The following is a 19,381-nucleotide window of genomic DNA, read 5'->3' as shown; positions in this document are numbered from 1 at the left end:
AAGTTTGTTTATGCACAATAGTCTGAAAACAACTAAACTGATATAAATATTTAGAAGGTGAACAACCCCTTTAAGGTATGGAGATCCAAATTACATGATAACCCCTTATATAGAATTACATGATAACCCCTTATATAGAATTACATAATAACCCCTTATATAGAAAACTCCAGGCCTGAGAATTCTGGATAACATATCCCATGCCTGTACAGTATTAGCTGCTGGGTGAGACTAATAAAAGTATAAAGAGAGGTAAGTGTAATAAGCTAGAATTCAGAGTCATTCATTCACAAATATGTTGGGCGGCAAATATCACCATTAAATAATATTAGGAGATACGGGTGACTTCTGGTGCCCAGTTTAAACAGGTTTTGTTTTGATTGAGAGGCTGTAGAAGCATTTTTAGTTTGGGCCCCTCATGTAAAGACTATAGATATAGGAAAACATTGTTGAATCAGCCATTGTTCCTAAAATATTTAGGACAGCAAGTAGCCATGTTGTCATTTACCTTCCTGGGGTTTCAACTGTATCTACGAGAGCAAATCAGCCGGCAGTGTGAGGCCCCCATATGCAGAGGTCATTTATCAACACTGGGCAAAGTTGCCCATGGGCAGTAACCCATGACAACCAATCAGATTGCTACATTCACTGTCCTACTTGCAGATGGCTTCAAAAAGCTAATCACTGATTGGTTGCTATAGGTAACTGCCCATGGGCAAATTTGCCCAGTGTTGATAAATGAGCCCCGTTGTTTCTAAAAGCAAACTTTTTGCTCACCTATATACTGTAGTTTATACTTACTACACCTTTATGTCCAATGTGCAAAAAGCACACAAGTTTTGCAAACACTAACACTATGCTGTAAGTGATTAAATGACAGAAGAGCTTAATTTGTTCTGTTCCCCATTCTGTGTTAAAGTACAAAAGGAGTGAGAAAGCTGCAGGGTACAGGTGTGAGAAGAGCCGAGTATCTACTGCTATTTTAAGAAGACATCCCTAATGGCCCACAGACTGATTTATATGTTGGAAGCAGTGGTTAGCCACATAAAAGTATTCTAGGTTTATGGAGGCTATGAGAGAAAGCAGGGAACTCCAACTGCGAGATGCATTAAGTGGAGTGCAAACTAAAATGAAGGTGGGAGAGGCCTATTTGTGGAAGCTGCAAAACAAAGCAGAACTTAAGGACATTATGGCTCCAGCGCAGCTGCATGACTTTACTTGGCAGATCAACAACCACCTTAAATGCTGGCCTGTTTGTGTACCTGGGGAAATACAGTGCAGTAGCTGAAAGCTCTCCAATTCATTTAATATGCTTGGAGCCTCTTTAACAAAGTATCTGAAAATGTGATTGCAAGAAAAGGAAGGTTAATAGAAAAACACGGGGACTGGAGAAAATATCTCATAGCTGTTCTGTAATCCAGGGCCAGTGTAGGACATAATGAGCATTTGCCCTGTGCTCCCAACATCACAGGTGCCCCGGGGGGAACAGTACAAAGAACATACAAAGAACACATTATTCTTTTGTTTATAGTATACACACCTGGGATATACAGTTGTGTTCAGAATAATAGCAGACCGACATCACTAACCTGATCAATCACTGTTTTTGGTAGGAATTATATTTTTACAAGGCAAATAATTTACTAGTAGGTGTAGTAGAGTAATAGAAAGCCAACAGATCCAACAGTCATGACATGTATTCTGCTGATTCTGCGACATTGATTCATTAATTGAGGCTTGTTCCAAATAATAGCAGTGTTCAAAATCGCGTGTTTCTGAATAATAGCAGTGTGGCGTTCAATTAGTGATGTCATTCATTCTGTGAATAAAAATGGTGTCAATTACAGCCCTTATTTAAGGAAGGAAGGAGCAAATGTTTTGCATGCTGGTTATAGTCCATTTCTATCAGAAAATCGGAGTAACATGGCTCGTTCCAGACACTGCTCAGAAGAACAGCATACTGATTATAATGTTGATTGGAGAGGGGAAAACATAAAGAAGTGCAAAAAAATGATAGGCTGCTCAGCTAAAATGATCTCAAATGCTTTAAAATGACAATAAAAACCTGAAAGATTTGGAAGAAAATGGAAAACAATCGTTGGAATGGATAGAGAAATAACCAAAATGGCAAAGACTCAGCCAGTGATCAGCTCCAGGAAGAAAAGGTCTAAAGTCACCTGTGATACTGTTACAATTAGAAGACGCCTATGTGAAGCCAAGTTATCGGCAAGAAGCCCCCGCCATGTCCCATTGTTGAAAAAAAAGGTGTGCTGAAGAGCTTACAATTTGCCAAAGAACACACTGGCTTGAAATGAAATGGTGCAACATTATGGACCGATGAAAGCAAAACTGTTCTTTTTGGATCTAGGGGCTGCAGACAACCCTCAAACACTGAATTAAAGCCACAGTACAGTGTGAAGACAGTGAAACATGGTGACATAAGCAACATTATATGGGGATGTTTCTCATACTATATCTAGTATAGGTAAATTTTAAAACAACTGGACTTGCTGAGTAATCAATGAAGATGTTTCACTACTCATCCGAGCAGCTTCTTCAGTTCAGTTCAGTTTGTTCACGTGTATACCTACTACAGAGGCAATTGAGACTTTAAGAAATCGACTGCAACAATATAACACCCTCAGCAGCAGAACGAAGTTCAGTCCCAACCAAGTATGTTTGTTGCTAGATTTGTGCCTTAACACCACATACTTCATGTACAAGAACCTTTTTTATAGACAGAAACATGGCTGTGCAATGGGTTCTCCAGTGTCTCCTATTGTAGCAAACTTGTACATGGAGGAAGTGGAAAGGAGGGCCTTACTTACATTCCAGGGAACTACACCGACTCACTGGTTCAGGTTTGTGGATGACACTTGGGTTAAAATCAGATCCAATGAAGTGGCGGCCTTTACAGAACACATTAACTCAGTGGACAATAACATCAAGTTCACAAGAGAAGATGTCCACAAGAACAAACTTGTCTTTTTGGACTGTTTGATATGTATCCAAGAGGGGGGTAACTTGAAGACGGAAGTATACAGGAAACCCACTCATACGGATCAATATCTGTTGTTTGATTCCCACCATCCGCTGGAACACAAACTGGGTGTCATTAGAACTCTGCACCGCAGGGCGGAATGTGTGGCAACTGATACAGAGTCCAAAGACAAAGAGCAAAAACATTTTAGAGGAGCTTTGAAAGTGTGTGGCTACCCAGACTGGGCCTTTGTCAAAACAGCAGCAACCAAGCCCAACAGGAACACCAATAGAAATAACCGCCCGGAGACGAGTAGGCGAAACATAGTCATCCCATATGTAGCTGGAGTATCTGAGAAACTCAGATTTTTAACAAACACCACGTCCCTGTGTTTTTCAAACCTAGCAACACACTGATACAAAAACTGGTACATCCAAAGGATCCAACCCCTAAAGAAAAGCAAAGCAATGTGGTATACGGAGTCCAGTGTAGCGAGGAGTGCACAGATCTATACATTGGGGAGACAAAACAACTGCTCTCCAAGCGAATGGCTCAGCACAGGAGGGAGAACTCTACAGGGCAAAACTCAGCTGTCTTTCTACACCTAAAAGACAAGGGACACTCCTTTGAAGATAGCAAGGTCCAAATATTGGATAAAGAAGACCGCTGGTTTGAACAAGGCGTGAAAGAGGCAATTCATGTCAAGGTGGAGAGACCATCTCTGAACAGAGGCGGGGGCCTTCGACACCACCTGTCTGCTACATACAATGCTGTTCTAACATCTGTACCCCGGCGGATTCAGAACACTTCACACATCCATTCATGCAACACCTGTATCTAGGAGTTGCATGACACATTGGATAATCCTATCACAGTAACTACATAGAATAGAGTAGTGAAACGTCTTCATTGATTACTCAGCAAGTCCAGTTGTTTTAAAATTTACCTATACTAGATATACCATGACCTGGATGAATGAAAATCTTCATAGTCATATTCTCATACTATGGTGTTGGGCCTATTTATCTCATACCAGGGATCATGGATCAGTTTCAATACATCAAAATACTTGAAGAGATCATGTTGCCTTATGCCGAAGAGGAAATGCCCTTGAAATGGGGGTTACAACAAGACAACGACCCCAAACACACCAGTAAATTAGCAACATTTTGGTTCCAGACCAACAAGATTGATGTAATGGAGTGGCCAGTCCAATCCCCAGACCTTAATAGAAAACATATGGGGTGAAATAAAAAATTCTGTTTCTGGGGCAACACCAAGAAATGCAGAAGAATAGTGGAATGTAACAGGTGCCAGACGTTGGTGGACTCCATGAAACACAGATGTGCAGCAGTTCTCAGAAACACTGATTATACAACTAAATATTAGTTCAGTCATTCAAAGCAAAGTAACATCTTGAAACATTTTTCAGTTTATACAGTGAATGTCTGAGTTTGTAAAGAAGAATGCAGACATTCCCTTTTCTTCACTTTCTGTAATAACACAAATGTGATACATTTTTCTTCATGTTTTGATTTGGAATAGAATGTGCAGTGTTCACAATGCATTTGTGTGTATGGTAATAAAAGCTATTATTAGGATTTTGAGCTTTATTCTTTTTTTTTTTTTTAACAAACTGCTATTATTCTGAACACAACTGTATAGATGCAAGGATCCGCACACCAAAATGTAGAGAATAGCACGCCAAGCACAGAATTATACCGCTGCTATTATGAATTTGGCTAACCTGTTTTTGTGCCACACAATCCCGTTAGGCAAACATATGCTCTTTGTATATAAATTCACTGAAGTCTGTTGGCTGAAACAGAATATGAAACTAGTTGAGTACTAGTAAAGTAGCGTGCTACCATTAGCTTCAAACATATTTTTGTGTACAATATCCAACCTGATGGTCTCCTTTGCACCAGACTTCATCAGTAGTAACCCTGCCAGGATGCCTCTCGCCCAGCACATAACTGGTAATTTTTCCACTACTAAAAGTTTAATAGTCCCACATGATAGTCCATAACTTGAAGCTTTCACAATAGAGGAATTAAAGAACCTTTGCATAGTAGTATTCCATGGTACATACTTTAAGGAACCAGTTTCTACTGTGCTGATCAAGCCTTCAATCTACTGTCTGTTCATCTAAAGTAAAGGAACAGTAACACTAAAAAATGTAAGTGTTTTAAAGTAATGAAAATATCATGTAGTGTTGCCCTGCACTGGTAAAACTGATCTGTTTGCTTCAGAAACACTACTATTGTTCATATAAACAAGCTGCTGTGTAGCAATGGCGGAAATTGAAAAAAGACTATATGGCACAGGTTAAATAATGGATAACAGATAACACCATTATGTTCTACAGAGCTTATCTGTTATCTGCTGTGTAACCTGAGCATTTTCTCCTTTGACTGGCTGCCCCCATTGCTACACAGCAGCTTATTTATATAAACAATAGTAGTGTTTCTGAAGCAAACACAGCAGTTTTACTAGTGCAGGGCAACACTGCATTATGTTTTTATTACTTTAAAACACTTTTATTTTTTGATGTTACTGGTCTTTTAAACTGACTGACACAAAAGTGAAGGTGGCAAAACATGGGCAGATTTAAAATGCCAATTCAGCAGCTTATCTGCCTGTGTATAGGTCACTCCAATGGGCCAACCCATCTGATATGTGGTCAAAAATGGGCCAGATCTCAATCAGGCAGGTTTGACTTTCGGGTTGGATTGCGCGTGTCAAATTGGGCGATATTCACGCATTAGAATCTATGGGTGTCATTTTGAAAAATAAAGCTGGCAACCATAGTACCCTGTTTCCCCGGTTCTCTCCTGTCTGCCTAGTGCTGGCTGGAGGGGTCAGCGCCTCTCCCAACGATATAGATACACATAGATTTGCAAAACACAAAAGGTGAGTGTAGCGGGAAATCCCCTGCACATTTATTCAGTCATATGATCATATGACTGAATAAACATGCAGGGGATTTCCCCGCTACACTCGCCTTTTGTGTTTGGCAAATCGTAGATTAAAGCTGGCAATAGATGCAAAGATCCGATAGTTCGAATCCTCGAACGATCGTTCTTCCCCATCTCCCGACCTGCCACTAACCATTCCGATCAAGTAGTAAAAGAACAGATGAGCCGATGTTCTGCCCCTGACAGCAATCGTATGAAAGTTATGTCTGCACAAAGCTGGTGAGAGTCTCCCTCTGAAAATCTTACGATCGGCAATACATGCAGAGATATTATCGGCAGCCGTCAGAAATCATTTAACCTGTCCGATCGACCAAACAACCGATCTCTGTGGAACTCTCCACACAATGTCTGAAAATTATACGAATCCTCGATTCGTACGATCAGATCTTTGCGTCTATGGCCAGCTTTAAGTATAGGTCAATTGTCTGTGCCTAAACATACAGTAGGACTACCACAATAGTAGACATTGGCTCGACATTTTTCACTGCACCACTGGTAAGAGTATGACCAAATAGAAAGTCATGCAGATCTGCATTGGCCATTTGTTTGGGCACAATGCGTAAGAAGGTGGTCACATAATTAGTCTGTGAACATTTACAAGTCAATAAGGTACATTTGGTTTTATGCTGGACTTTAGTTGACCTCCTAAAACCAGAAACATTCCACAAGCTTTTAGATGTATCTAATGAACTGTACATTGTTATAGTATAGAGATACAGTGTATTCCGTCTACGATATAACAAAATACCCAGGGCAAAACCGTTTTCAGAAATTATGGAGACTATGAAAGGATTCGGTTTTCAAAGCATTGTAGGAGAGGGGTGGAAAGGGTTGCTGAACAGTGCACAAGCAGGTCACATTCCTTTATCACAGACATGTAGGTCATTGTTAAACTTTGTTTGGCTAAAGAAAGGAAAAGAGAAAATAAAGTTGCACTTTACTAAGTCACTGAGTTCCAGTCACTTCTGCACAGCATGCTTCTAATAATAATAATTCTCAGTGAAGAGGGTAAAGGGGAAGTTAAGCATGTTTAGAGAGCAATTTTGCTCCATATACATGTTTAATATGTATGCCAGAAAATAAGATCTTAGAAATCAGTTCTTATTTCTAACAGACTTCATTAGGCACAGATATAGTAAATGTATTTACTATAAATTTACTATAAATTTACAAATCTGCAGGGATGATGCCTTGACTTTCCACCTTGATTATGCTTAGTGAAGAAGGGAGCGGGGGATAATGTACTCATATATCTGTGCCCTCCAAACCAGGTTAGCCAACTGCCCATGCACTTAGCCAGGATCGGACTGGGCTGCTGCTGTCCAGACCTTCTTCCCACAGCCGCTGCACTCCTGGACCAACTCCCTCCCCGATCAATAACGCAAGAGCAGGTACGTGTTGGCAGGGGGTGGGGCCAATTGGCGTGGAGGTGGCGGAGGGGGGTCGGGGCCCCTGATTCGGTAGTCTCATGGGCCCTGACCCCCTCAGTCCAGCGCTGCATTTAGCCCTGTAAGAGAGGTTTTAAAGGAGAACTAAAGCTTAATTAAAAATGTATGGCAGAAATGTTGTACATTATGTTTTGGGCTTCTGTACCAGCCCAAGGAGACTACAGCCCTTTAGCAGTAAAAATCTGTATCCCCAAATATGCCCCTGTCGCTCCCCATCTTCTTTTCTGGTTATTCACTGCACAGGCCGACTCACAATATACTGTACTGTATTTGTATATATATATATATATATATATATATATATATATATATATATATATATATATATATATATATATATATATATATATATATATATCACAATATAAGGCTTATTAGTTAATAATTCAGATTATTGGTACATGGCAGCTCAGAAACCTGCACAATTAGCATCAGAATGTAATAACCAGCCCTGTAACATCAGCTTATGTTACAGGTAACTATAAAGACAGAGTTTGTGCTACTGCCACATTAAAGAAAATGTAAATGGTACCACTCAAAAAGTAATTACTAAGTCAAAAATACAAAATTGTTGTTAAGTTGGTAAAGGAAGATTCACTCACAGTTCACCTCAGTCCCAAGGTGCAAAGTCCAAAACACTGTATCCAAAAAGAATGTGAGGACCTCCAATAATAAAGAAACAAATATATAAAAAGTAGAAAAATGTATTAGGACATAAGACCTAACGCGTTTCGTGCCTATTGGGGCACTTACTCATGAAAAGTATTATGTCCTAATAAATTTTTCTACTTTTTATATATTTGTTTCTTTATTATTGGAGGTCCTCACATCCTTTTTGGATACTATGTTACAGGTAAACCTAATTTTCAGCTTGATGAATTGCGACAACCCCTAAACTTAGCTTCTAAGCAGCTGCTTAGAGCCCACTGAGCATGTGCTTGTGGAAGACACCCCTAACAAAAGCCAAGATGAGAAACTCCTGTGACAACTTTGATGGCCTGGATCACTACTACCTATGGTTGCCACCTGTACTGAAAAATATTACCGGCCAGTGGGGGGTGGGCACCAAAAGGGGGCGGCCGGTGTCGCATAAGGGGGCGGAGCTACGTGGCATGCCACAAAAGGGGCGGAGCAACATTGCAGAGATGTCCACAGCGCTGGAAAAAAGGTAAGTTCTGTGCGAATTGGGGGCAGGCCAGGGGCTTTTTTTAAAGGGTATTACAAATTACCGGCAACTGCATTGCCGCTAAATTTGTAATACTGGCCCCGGCCTTGGCAGGTGTTTTACCAGCTAGGCCGGTAAAATACCGGCCGGGTGGCAACTCTACTACTACCATAGAGACGCTGAGCCTTTAGTCTAGTTCAGTATAAAAATATGGAATTTCCTGCCATATTTGTTTTTAAGGGTTTAGTTCTCCTTTAACCTGCACAGCAGCCACCTGATATAATGAAACTATCTTTGGTCAATGACACAAGAGGCACATTTTGGACCCATAAGTAAAGGAGAATTTTGTTGCCAGTGTTTTTTAAGGGTTGCTCTGCCAGTTCTATTTATTTAATTGATATTGTAAAAAACAAGAAGGAACAAAGCAGCATCACATCACTATAGTCTTGAAATAATTCTAGTCAGGGACAGTCCATTGGGAGATGCAAATTTCTGTCTCCTTTTCACTGAAGCTGCTCAAACTAGTCTCTATTCAGACAGGCATTAAAACCACTACTAATTCACCTCCTACAATAAAAACAACCAAAGAACAAAAAAACAAGAAAAATATTTATTTACCCTTTCAAATCTGGTCTGATAGAATCACACTTTTATTTTTACTGATACTTTACATTTCTATCTTAACATTTTCATCTGATAAACAAAAAGAAGGAAAATAATAAAATGTTTGTTCTTCTGCTTATATAGGGGAACAAAAGCCCTGATAAAATATAGGCTATTTTTTAGTGCACTGTGTTCTTTCCCATGACTAGCAGCTATATACTGCTTCAAGAGGATATTTACTTTTTATTATAATGCCATGTCATAATTAAAATAAATTGCAAATGGTCTTTATTTTTTATAAACTGTTACGAGTACCAACTTAATCTTACAAGCAAGCAGTGGTTTGACCAGCGGGCATAACAGACACGAATAGGTGGGGGTTTGAATAGAATGAGAGGTGATAAAGATATTAACAGCAGATACCTAACCACCCATGTTATTAGAGCTCTTACTTTAACATTAGCAGACTTATGTCATTGTTTTTTTAATGTTTTCCCCCCTAATTTTTATTATATGAAATTCAAACACAATGACTTGCACAAGTCATGCATCCAATGAGTTTCTTTCCCCCCTTCCTTGCACTTCTAACAGAATAAAGGTCATCCGCCCTTCTGATAAATTTCAGGTGTACAACAAAGCAAAACAGATTAACACATTGGATCAAAGGTCACTTGAAGTGTTTATCATGTATCATACTCCCAGCAACCAACATTTGGATTACACCAACAGATGAGATAAATAGCAACGTTTTGACTGAAATCCTAAGGGTAAAAATGAACTACTTCCATTCAGTCCTTTGGTTATGGGGAGGGATAGAGTGAGCTGGGGGAGTGCAACAGATTGAAAAATAAATGGGCAAACTTATCAGTGTCAAGTGCAAAAGAGACTAACAACGTCAAGACCTGGGCAAACTTCATGCTTCTATATTGCAATACCATTTTAGGCTAATAGGAAATGTTTGTGCCTTTTGTGTTCCAATTTATTTGCAGAGACTGAAATGACATTTTAGTGTACAAGTCTCCCTTCATAATAAGGGTAAAAAATCCATGGTTCAGATCAATAGGAAACACAATGGGCAGTAAATGGAATTTCCCCCCTTGCGAAGCCTTAGCAAATGTTTAGGCCCTGCTTTCCCTCTGCGAAAGCAGCTGCTTTCTTGTCTGGGCTACTGGCCACATCGTATGCTTAGCAGAAGCCACATGAACACAAACATTTTGGGTCTCAAATCCTTTGGCCCCCTATCAACCGAGCAGATGTTCGGGGTTTCGATGAGGCAACACAGATCAGTAAGTAGACATTCTAATTGCTTCACTTGTGCCAACGAGTAACACATCTATGCCTGGCACAGTTAAAGGGCATGTAAAGTCTAAAATAGAATAAGGCTAGAAATGCTGTATTTTGTATACTAAACATAAACATGAACTTACTGCACCACAAGCCTAATCAAACAAATAATTTATGCTTTCAAAGTTGGCTACAGGGAGTCACCATCTTGTAAATTTGTTAAACATCTTTGCAAGACTAAGACTGTGCACATGCTCAGTGTGGTCTGGGCTGCTTAGGGATCGTCATAAACAAAGCTGCTTGAGTTCTGCATGGCTGGTAAGTAAGGTGGGGGCTCCCCCTGCTGTTCATAAGTATGATTGTTTCCCTGCTCAGCAGTTAGGGACCATCTGACAATTCCTATCCACAGCAGGAAATGAAGGGAGAATTTCACTGCATACAGACAGGTTTTCTTATAAAAACGGTACACATTTTTTAATTAAAATATATTGGAGATAGGTTTCTTTTTCATTAAAGAAAGTACAAATGGGATTTTATTTTTTTGCCTTTACATGCCCTTTAAGGGAGATCGACAGTTTTGCCCATGTGAGCCTTTACCACAGGCACATATAGTAATGTACAATAAAGTGCAAAATATGTTCCTGGTCAAGTAACCCAACCAATATGTAGTTTATTTCTTGGTCTCCTGTTTGAAAGCAAGCATGAAAAATGTGTTAAGCTATTCAGACTGGCTCCTGACTGCTCCAAGTACTTTTATATATTATACAGGGAGTCCTCAAGTTACATACACCTGACTTACATACAACTCACACTTGCAGACGAGGGCTGTTACAATAACATACTATGGTTTGCTTGACTTTTATAAGCATTTTGCTACAACGAAACACCCACCCCAATCCCCTCTAGTGTCTGTTGTTTACTGTGGAGCACAGAAAGGCAGGGCCGCCATCAGGGGGTCACAGGGGGGACAGTTGTCCCGGGCCCGCAGGATTTTGTGTTTAAGGGGGGGGGGCCCGGCCATGCTTCACTTACTTGATTAGCTGGGCCCCCCCCTGTCTTCAGCGTGTTGCACAGCAGCTCTGTGCACGGAAGACTTATTTGTATCTCACATACATTTCTAAGCACACTCAAAAGCTATTTTGACTAGAAAAATGGTTTTGTAGCTCCTGCACATCATGATTGGAAAATAGCAGGCAGCTTCAAGCAACAGTCTTGATAGCGCACAGTTAAGTTAAAGGCCACACACTGGCAGAACTTAGATTTCAAGCAGAGCAGACAATTCACTGGCATTGCTAAATGTTATTCTGAGCATGTACTGTACCCAATTGCCATTTTACTCCTTTTAAGGAAACTGCAAACCTTAACTGTACCATTTGTCTCAAAATGTTTCACCTTTTAGATTGCAAGCAGCAATCCTCTTGTCTTGTCTATTGTTTGTTTGTTTGTATCTTTATATGTTATCATGTATATTCTTTTACAGTGCTGCAGAATATTGGTGCTTTATAAATAAGTAATAATCATAACAACATCTTAGTAGAAGTGGATATGTGAGATAAAAGCTTTGAGAGAGGATAACATTTCTCCTACTGACCCATATGCAAAAGTGTGCTTTTGAACCACTGCAGATCTGTACTGTAGGTTCTCCCTTATGTGTCCAATAAAAAAGCACAGCATTCATTATAGTGTGGGTTTTTGTATATGAACAGCTGGCGGTCCAGAGTAATTCATTCTGCAGGCAGGGAAGAGACAGGCACCATCACCCCTGCACAGGGCCGCCATTAGAAATCACGGGGCCCCTGCCCCAAAAACATTGGTGGCAGGGGCCCCCTTATAAGTTAAAAAAAACTTGGGGCCCCAACAAAAATTTTTTAAAAAAACTAAAAAATAAACAAACATTGGTGGCAGGGGCCCCCTTACAAGTTAAAAAAATTAAAAAAATTTAAAATTTAAAAAAAAAAAAAAAACAATGGTGGCAAGGGGCCCCTTACGAGTTAAAAAAAAAAATTGGGGCCCCAAAAAAAAAGTTTTAAAAAAAAGATTGGAGGCAGGGGCCTATAGAATATTAAAATAATACATTGGTGGCCAGGGGATTAAAAAAAAAAAAAAAACCACAAACTGGTGTTCAGTAGGATTGAACTCATGGCTTCAGTACTTCCACTTCGCCTCCTTTCGTGACTTCGGGTCTTTTCACCGCTTCAGGACTTCAATTTCGGCTCTTTTCGTGACTTCGGGTCTTTGCGCTGCTTCAGGACTTCGGCTTCGGCTGTTTTCGTGACTTCGGTTCTTTTCGGAGCTTCATGACTTCGGCTTTTTCCGTGACTTCGGGTCTTTTCGGCGCATCGGCTTCAGCTTTTCGGCACTTCCGCATTCGGCACGCAAGAGGCAAGACGTACGGCTCGGGCGCTCGTAAGGGGGGCCCGGATCTTCAAAAAATGCAGCGCTGCCGGGCCCCCCTTCATGCCCGGGCCCGGTACGCTTGTCCCCCCTGTCCCCCCCATGATGGCGGCCCTGCCCCTGCAGCAGAATAACTAACAGGGCTATAGCCAAAGGTAACAAACAAAGCCTGCCCAACACTAGCCTGAAACTCTGCATTCAGGTAGGTTCCCTGTATCTGTCCATCCCGTTCTTGGTGTAGTGGCCGCCACAATATGAAGCAGTGATCTGGGTTATAAATATAACACTATATCTTCAGCTCCGATCATCCATTGGCTGTTACTGGCTCTCGGGAGATTATATGGATTGTAGCTCAACGGCAGTTTAGCACTGGTTCAGCACATTTTAAACAACATGAACGAAAGATTCTGTATCTGCAACATTCTGTACACTGCGGCAGCTTTAAACTTAACCCTGACCTTAAAGGGATTACACTGCAAATAATTAACTCTACAATATAACATTTCTTTCCTGAACCAGCAAGTGTATTTTTTTTAGTTGTAATATTGGTGTGCAGGAAGTCATATTAGGTCATTTTGTCCGGTCATGTGCTTCCAGTAAGAACCAGCACTTTAGGATGGAACTGCTTGCTGACAGGCTGTTGTTTCTCCTACTCAATGTAACTGAATGTGTCGCAGTGGGACCTGGATTTTACTATTGAGTGCTGTTCATAGATCTACCAGACAGCTGTTATCTTGTGTTGCATGACTGGGAGCAGCTGGGAAACTGACAGTATGTCTAGCCCCATGTCAGATTTCAAAATTAAATAAAAAAAATCTGTTTGCTCTTTTGAGAAATGGATTTCAGTGCAGAAGTATGAAGGAGCTGCAGTATTAACTGATGCATTTTGAAAAAAAAAATGGTTTCTTATTTTCTTGTGCAGGCTGAAGACTGTATGTCATGGAAAGACTATGTTGGGGTAGTATTTGTCCCCTGGTCTAGACATTTAATCAAACAGCCAAATTCAGAATGTGGCTGCTCTCATTACTGGCTGCAGGTTGCATGAATGACAAGTGATGCATGTGGCACCTTTCCCCTCACTATTATCCCTAGTATGTGTTATTTCAAGCACTCTGTATGATACTGACCTATGAGATCTATCTAGCTATGCTTTTTTGGGTATCATGTTCACATTGACCCATAGTACTGTACGTTTGCAAACAATGCCAACTCTGTGATGCAATATACACCTCTGTTGCTAAAGTACATATTTGCCAACCTTCCATAGCCACTTGCTGAGGATGATGGGAAATAGGAATAAGGACTGCATTGAAAGGCTACCTATCCATATTCAATCAGGCAATTCCAAAGCTTTCCCTGAAGGAGTTGAAAGCAGAAGCTGATAAAGATCACTACTAGAGAGTGTGCACTAATGGACGGAAGTGCTCAGACCACCCTGGCTTTCACGCCATCATTCGACTCACAGGAGTGTTAGGGGAAACACAAAGCCAAGCTAAGCAAATACATTTGTGGTTTTCAGTGTGAAAAGTTTCAGAGCTAGTGTGAGGCTCCATTCACCACTCAGACTGTACGACGGCTTCAAGTATAGTCTAAATCCACTGAGAAATAAGACAATTTCTTGTTATCCGAAGAGCCCGGTGTTTGCAAAAAGATTTATCGTACCAAGTCTAATCAGCGATCGCTTGTGGCCAAATTGCGGTGAACTTATAGGAACAAGGGCAGCCATCCCAACCGCAGGATACATTTATCAACTGAATGCTCCATCCTCCTTGTGCTAATACCCGTACAGGGAGCAGGAACAATCATTATAGTCTGGATTAGACTGCTACATAAATATGTGATGCGCTGGTTGGCAGCTCGTATTCTTTATAACACAGGGGACGGTTTTGTAATAAATATTGATTGGCTACTAGTAGTGCAGCATTTATGTATTAAATAAATTTTGTTTGTTTTTCAGAGCCCTAAATATCAATGAATAGTGCCAATTTAAAAGCATTATACACATCCAAACAATACCTGGAGGCAGCTTCAGATTACTCCTGCACACACTTTGCATAAAATAGTATTCTGACACCATATAGCATTTACATGATCCTAATTATAACTGTACACTGCTAAATGGATGATGTGAGTGTAAGGTTTGACAGTAAGCTACAGCATATACAATATTGTGTACTACATCTCAAAGCCATCTGATGACATTATGAAATGCAGACACAGATCAACACCTACTACACATACAAATGTAATATTAACCACCATCTCCCCCTACACGCAAATTCATACTAGCTACTATAACAGTTACAACCTTTAGGGTCAGGGCACACAGACAGATTCGGGGAAATTAGACGCCCAGCAACAAATCTCCTCTTTTTCGGGGAGACTAATCTCCCCGAACTGCCTTCCCGCCGGTGGGATGGCACTCAGAGCAATTCGTTTTCTGAAGTCGCCCGAAGTTTCCTCGTGAAGCAACGCCGCAAAATGAAACGCCATCCCGCGGCGATTTACATTTTAGCTGGTGGGAAGGCAGAGAGGCAGTTTGGGGAGATTAGTCGCCCCGAAGAAGAGGAGATTTGTTGCCGGGTGACTAATGTCCCTGAATCTGCCTGTGTGCCCTGACCCAAATGCCTTCAATGGGCTAAGACTCCTTGGGCAGCTTTAATATTAAGGGCTATTATAATCTCAAAGGGTGTGTGTGTATGTGTATCATTTTAAGGGCTTACATTTTATGATCTTTTTTTTTTTTATAACCTATATTAACTATGTAAACCCCAATACATAATTTTAACTATACCTTCCAATACATAATACAGGTGTGGGACCTATTATCTGGAATGCTTGGGGATTTCCAGATAAGAGGTCTTTCTGTAATTTGGATCTCTACACCTCGGGTCTAGTAAAAAAACAATGTAAACATTAAATAACCCCAATAGAATTGTTTTAACTCCAATAAGGATTAATTATATCTTAGTTGGGATCAGATACAAGGTACTATTCTATTATTATGGATTAAAAAGAGAGATCATATTTGAATATTAGAAAATTTGATTTAAATAGAGTGGCTTCCTGTAATTTAGAGCTTTCTGGATAAATGGTTTCTGGATAATGGATCCCATACCTGCATTTAGTTATTGGAATCATCAAATATGTATATAATTTTTAAATACCGGTAAAAAAAATTGTATTCTAAAACAAAAGAAGCCAAAAGGAGATTCCAGAGCAAGTAACAGTAGGATAGTAAAGTCAATGGTTAACTTTGCCTTGCCTGAGCCTGCAGTACCCCGCTCACACCATGGAGGGCGCTGCGCTACAATACATTAAGTTTCCGGCCTCTCTTCAAAAAGAAGTTGGGAACAAAAATGTGAATAAACGGAATGTTGCTGATTCCCTGGCCTCCGTGGTTTGGAGAAGCATTGCCTTCCCTCAGTGAAGCAGAAGGAGACAGTGAGGGTGAGTGAGGGTGCCAGCAGGGTGCCCATGTACAGAGATGCTTAGAGAAATGCTCAGTATAAAGGGGAAACTCACCAGACCAGCTGGATGTTTATTCCTCAGCCAAAGCGAATTCTATTTGCCTTGATCCCCCATCGGCTTCAGCTGAGCGACCTCTTGCAAAGTTTCCCCCCTCCAGCGTCTCCTTTGGAACATACCCACGGGGTAAGTGCACCCAGCACTGTCAGGGAACTCACAAGCCGGTCTCACCATCCCCGGCCGCAATGGGGGGAGCGCACAGAGAAGCAGCACATACACATTCCCAGGCAGAGAGAGCGATATCCAGGGAAAGGGAGGAGATTCCAAGTTGTCAGGACAAGACAGACAGCGGGGAAAGACTGGAGTTGAGAAGCTGCTGGAGCGCTGTGCTTGGCTCTCCCTGCCCATTTGCTGCTCCCTCCCTTTGCCTGCCCCCCCCTCTTTCTCTCTCACTCTCTCTTTTTTTCTCTCTCTCTCTCTCTCCCTCTCTCTCTCTCTCTCTCTCTCTCTCACTCTCTCTTTTTCTCTCTCTCGCTCTCTCTCTTTATCAAGCCAGCGCTGGGACAAAGCTCATCTGAAGGGCTGTGATGTCACAAGCCCCCAATCACTGTAGGGACAGGGACATATAATATACTAGGGGCATATAATATACTAGGGATGTATAATATACTAGGGACATATAATATACTAGGGGCATATAATATACTAGACGTATAATATACTAGGGGCATATAATATACTAGGGGCATATAATAAACTAGGGACATATAATATATACTAGGGGCATATAATAAGATAAGGATTTATAATACAGTAGGTGCGTATAATAAGATAGGGACATATAATATACTAGGGGCATAGAATAAGATAGGGACATATAATATACTAGGGGCATATAATAACCCAGGGACATATAATATGCTAGGGGCATATAATAAACCAGGGACATATAATATACTAGGGGCATATAATAAGCCAGGGACATATAATATACTGGGGCATATAATAAACCAGGGACATATAATATACTAGGGACATATAATAAGATAGGGACATATAATAAGCTAGGGACATACAGTATAATATACTAGGGGCATATAATAAACTGTCTGGTGATTTCTTCATCATGCAGCACAGATTGCACATCCACTGCTTCTACTATCCCCCTGCCCCTGGTTCCTCGGCACTCAGCATTCCATTTGCCCATAGGATACCTGTAAGTGACTTACCTGCTGCCCCCCTGCTAGGCTACATTACAGCTGCAAGGGTTTAGCTGAATGCATAGTGTGTATAGCAATCAGATACAATGCTAAGAATCTGCAATCAGTCCAGCTAATTGAATTAATAGAAATTATATTTTAAACATAGTCCTAGGTTACGTAATATAAAGAACTGGGCTGAAGGGTCACCATGGCTGACCTTGTTTAGGGCTCTTACACACTGGTTTTCCTGCACACCTCTCAGGGTCGGACTGGGCTGACGGGACACTGGGAAAAAACCTGGTGGGCAAAAGGGTTTCCTTCTTTAATGCGAAAAAATTCGCATATGCGCGCACACACGGTGCACAGACACGCTGCGTCGGTGCAGCACAGGGGGGGCGGAGGGGGGCCCGGGCCCCCTGCGTTGCGATTTCTTCCGTTCAGCCGCAGGGGAGCGCAGGAGTAGACACACTCAATTATTGTTAAGGGGCTGTACTCACACAGAGGCATGTGCCAAACGCAGGTGGGACACACCATGTTGCATAACAATAATTGAGTGTGTCTACTCCTGCGCTCCCCTGCGGCTGAACGGAAGAAAGCGCAACGCAGGGGAGTGCAGGAAAAACCGCCCGTGTGTAAGAGACCTTAAGGGTAAGGACACACTGGACGATTTGTCTCCAACGTTTTAAAAAAGTAAATCGCGGCGACAAGACGATCGTCTTTTTTAAACAGACGATTCACAGCGACTATTGGCACAGAGCGATTTGTATCCCATTACTCTGTGCGGTACGTGCTCCACCCAAACCGGAAACGGTTTGTGCTTCCCGCTGTAACCTGGCATCTTTACGTGCTTGCGTTCTTGCGTCATTGCATTCGCATTGTAATTTGAATACAATTGCTGCTACTTATCTGTATGTGTGTGCGTGTCTAGGAGATTTCAGTGCTTTTCTAAGTACATGCTATTTCTGATAAATCGCTTGGAAAAGGGTCTCAGTGCGTTTTGGAGCTACAGGCGATTCACATACGCGCTGTGGGCACAGGAGCTGGCGTCTTTCATTTGTTTTTGTTCAGAGACAAAACGAGCGATATGTCGCCGCGATTTGCTTTTTAAAAACGTTGGCGACAAATTGTCCAGTGTGTCCCTACCCTAAGGGTCACTACTTATCAGGGACTTATAATAAATGGCAGCTGTTTGGCTGCACTGATTGCAAAGGATTAGATAGTTAAAAGGTGCCCTGTTTTTTGGTGCAATAGGAACCTAAGCTGGAGATGACCCCCATGTCTATTATATAATTCTGTACTCATGCCTCCAGACACAAGACTACTATATCCCCCAAAGGCCGTATCTGTAAGCTTTGTTATAATTTATATTTCATATTCACTTTCATTTATATTCCCTAGCTATAGCTGTTCTTTCAGCCTAATTCTGCTTGTCCCCCCTGACATTTTCATACTGACTGTCATCCTTCAGTGTTGTCGTTCAAACGCAGCAAGAATGCAATAGGTTGCACCTAACAATGGGGATAGCAACCAATCAGCTCTGATCAGTACCAGTGAGAACATCGATGAAAGCAAAGATCTGGTTAGGAGCACACTTGACTTGTTAGTAGCTACTAGGTTATGCAATAAAAGGCACTAAGTTTGCCCAGGAGCAGTAACCCAAAGCAACCAATCAGCAGGAAACATTTACTGGTCACCTGTTTAAAAGCAAACATATTATTGGTTGCTAGGGGTTACTGCTCCTGGGCAAACTTAGTGCATTTTATTACATATTAGGGCTAATATCAGATGCAAACACTCAATGGGTCCTTCAACAATAAATCTTAGGATGGAGATTGCAGCTGCTGCAGAACCTCTATGGT

The 19,381-nt window shown here is 41.2% G+C and overlaps 1 protein-coding gene across 1 annotated transcript in view; it reads right to left on the bottom strand.

Annotated features, from left to right (window-relative positions):
* Positions 1–16,696, bottom strand: part of LOC108706612 (protocadherin Fat 1) — a 173,242-nt gene extending 156,546 nt beyond the window's left edge. Inside the window, exon 1 of the mRNA XM_041579499.1 lies at positions 16,378–16,696. The gene's annotated coding sequence lies outside the window, so the exon portion shown is untranslated. The remainder of the gene's footprint in view (positions 1–16,377) is intronic.
* Between the last annotated feature and the right edge of the window lie 2,685 nt (positions 16,697–19,381).

The sequence above is a fragment of the Xenopus laevis genome, chromosome 1S (assembly GCF_017654675.1).
Source record: "Xenopus laevis strain J_2021 chromosome 1S, Xenopus_laevis_v10.1, whole genome shotgun sequence".
Classification (NCBI taxonomy): Eukaryota; Metazoa; Chordata; class Amphibia; order Anura; family Pipidae; genus Xenopus; species Xenopus laevis.
Note: the sequence above shows the minus strand (reverse complement) of the source record. Positions and strands in the feature narration are given on the sequence as shown.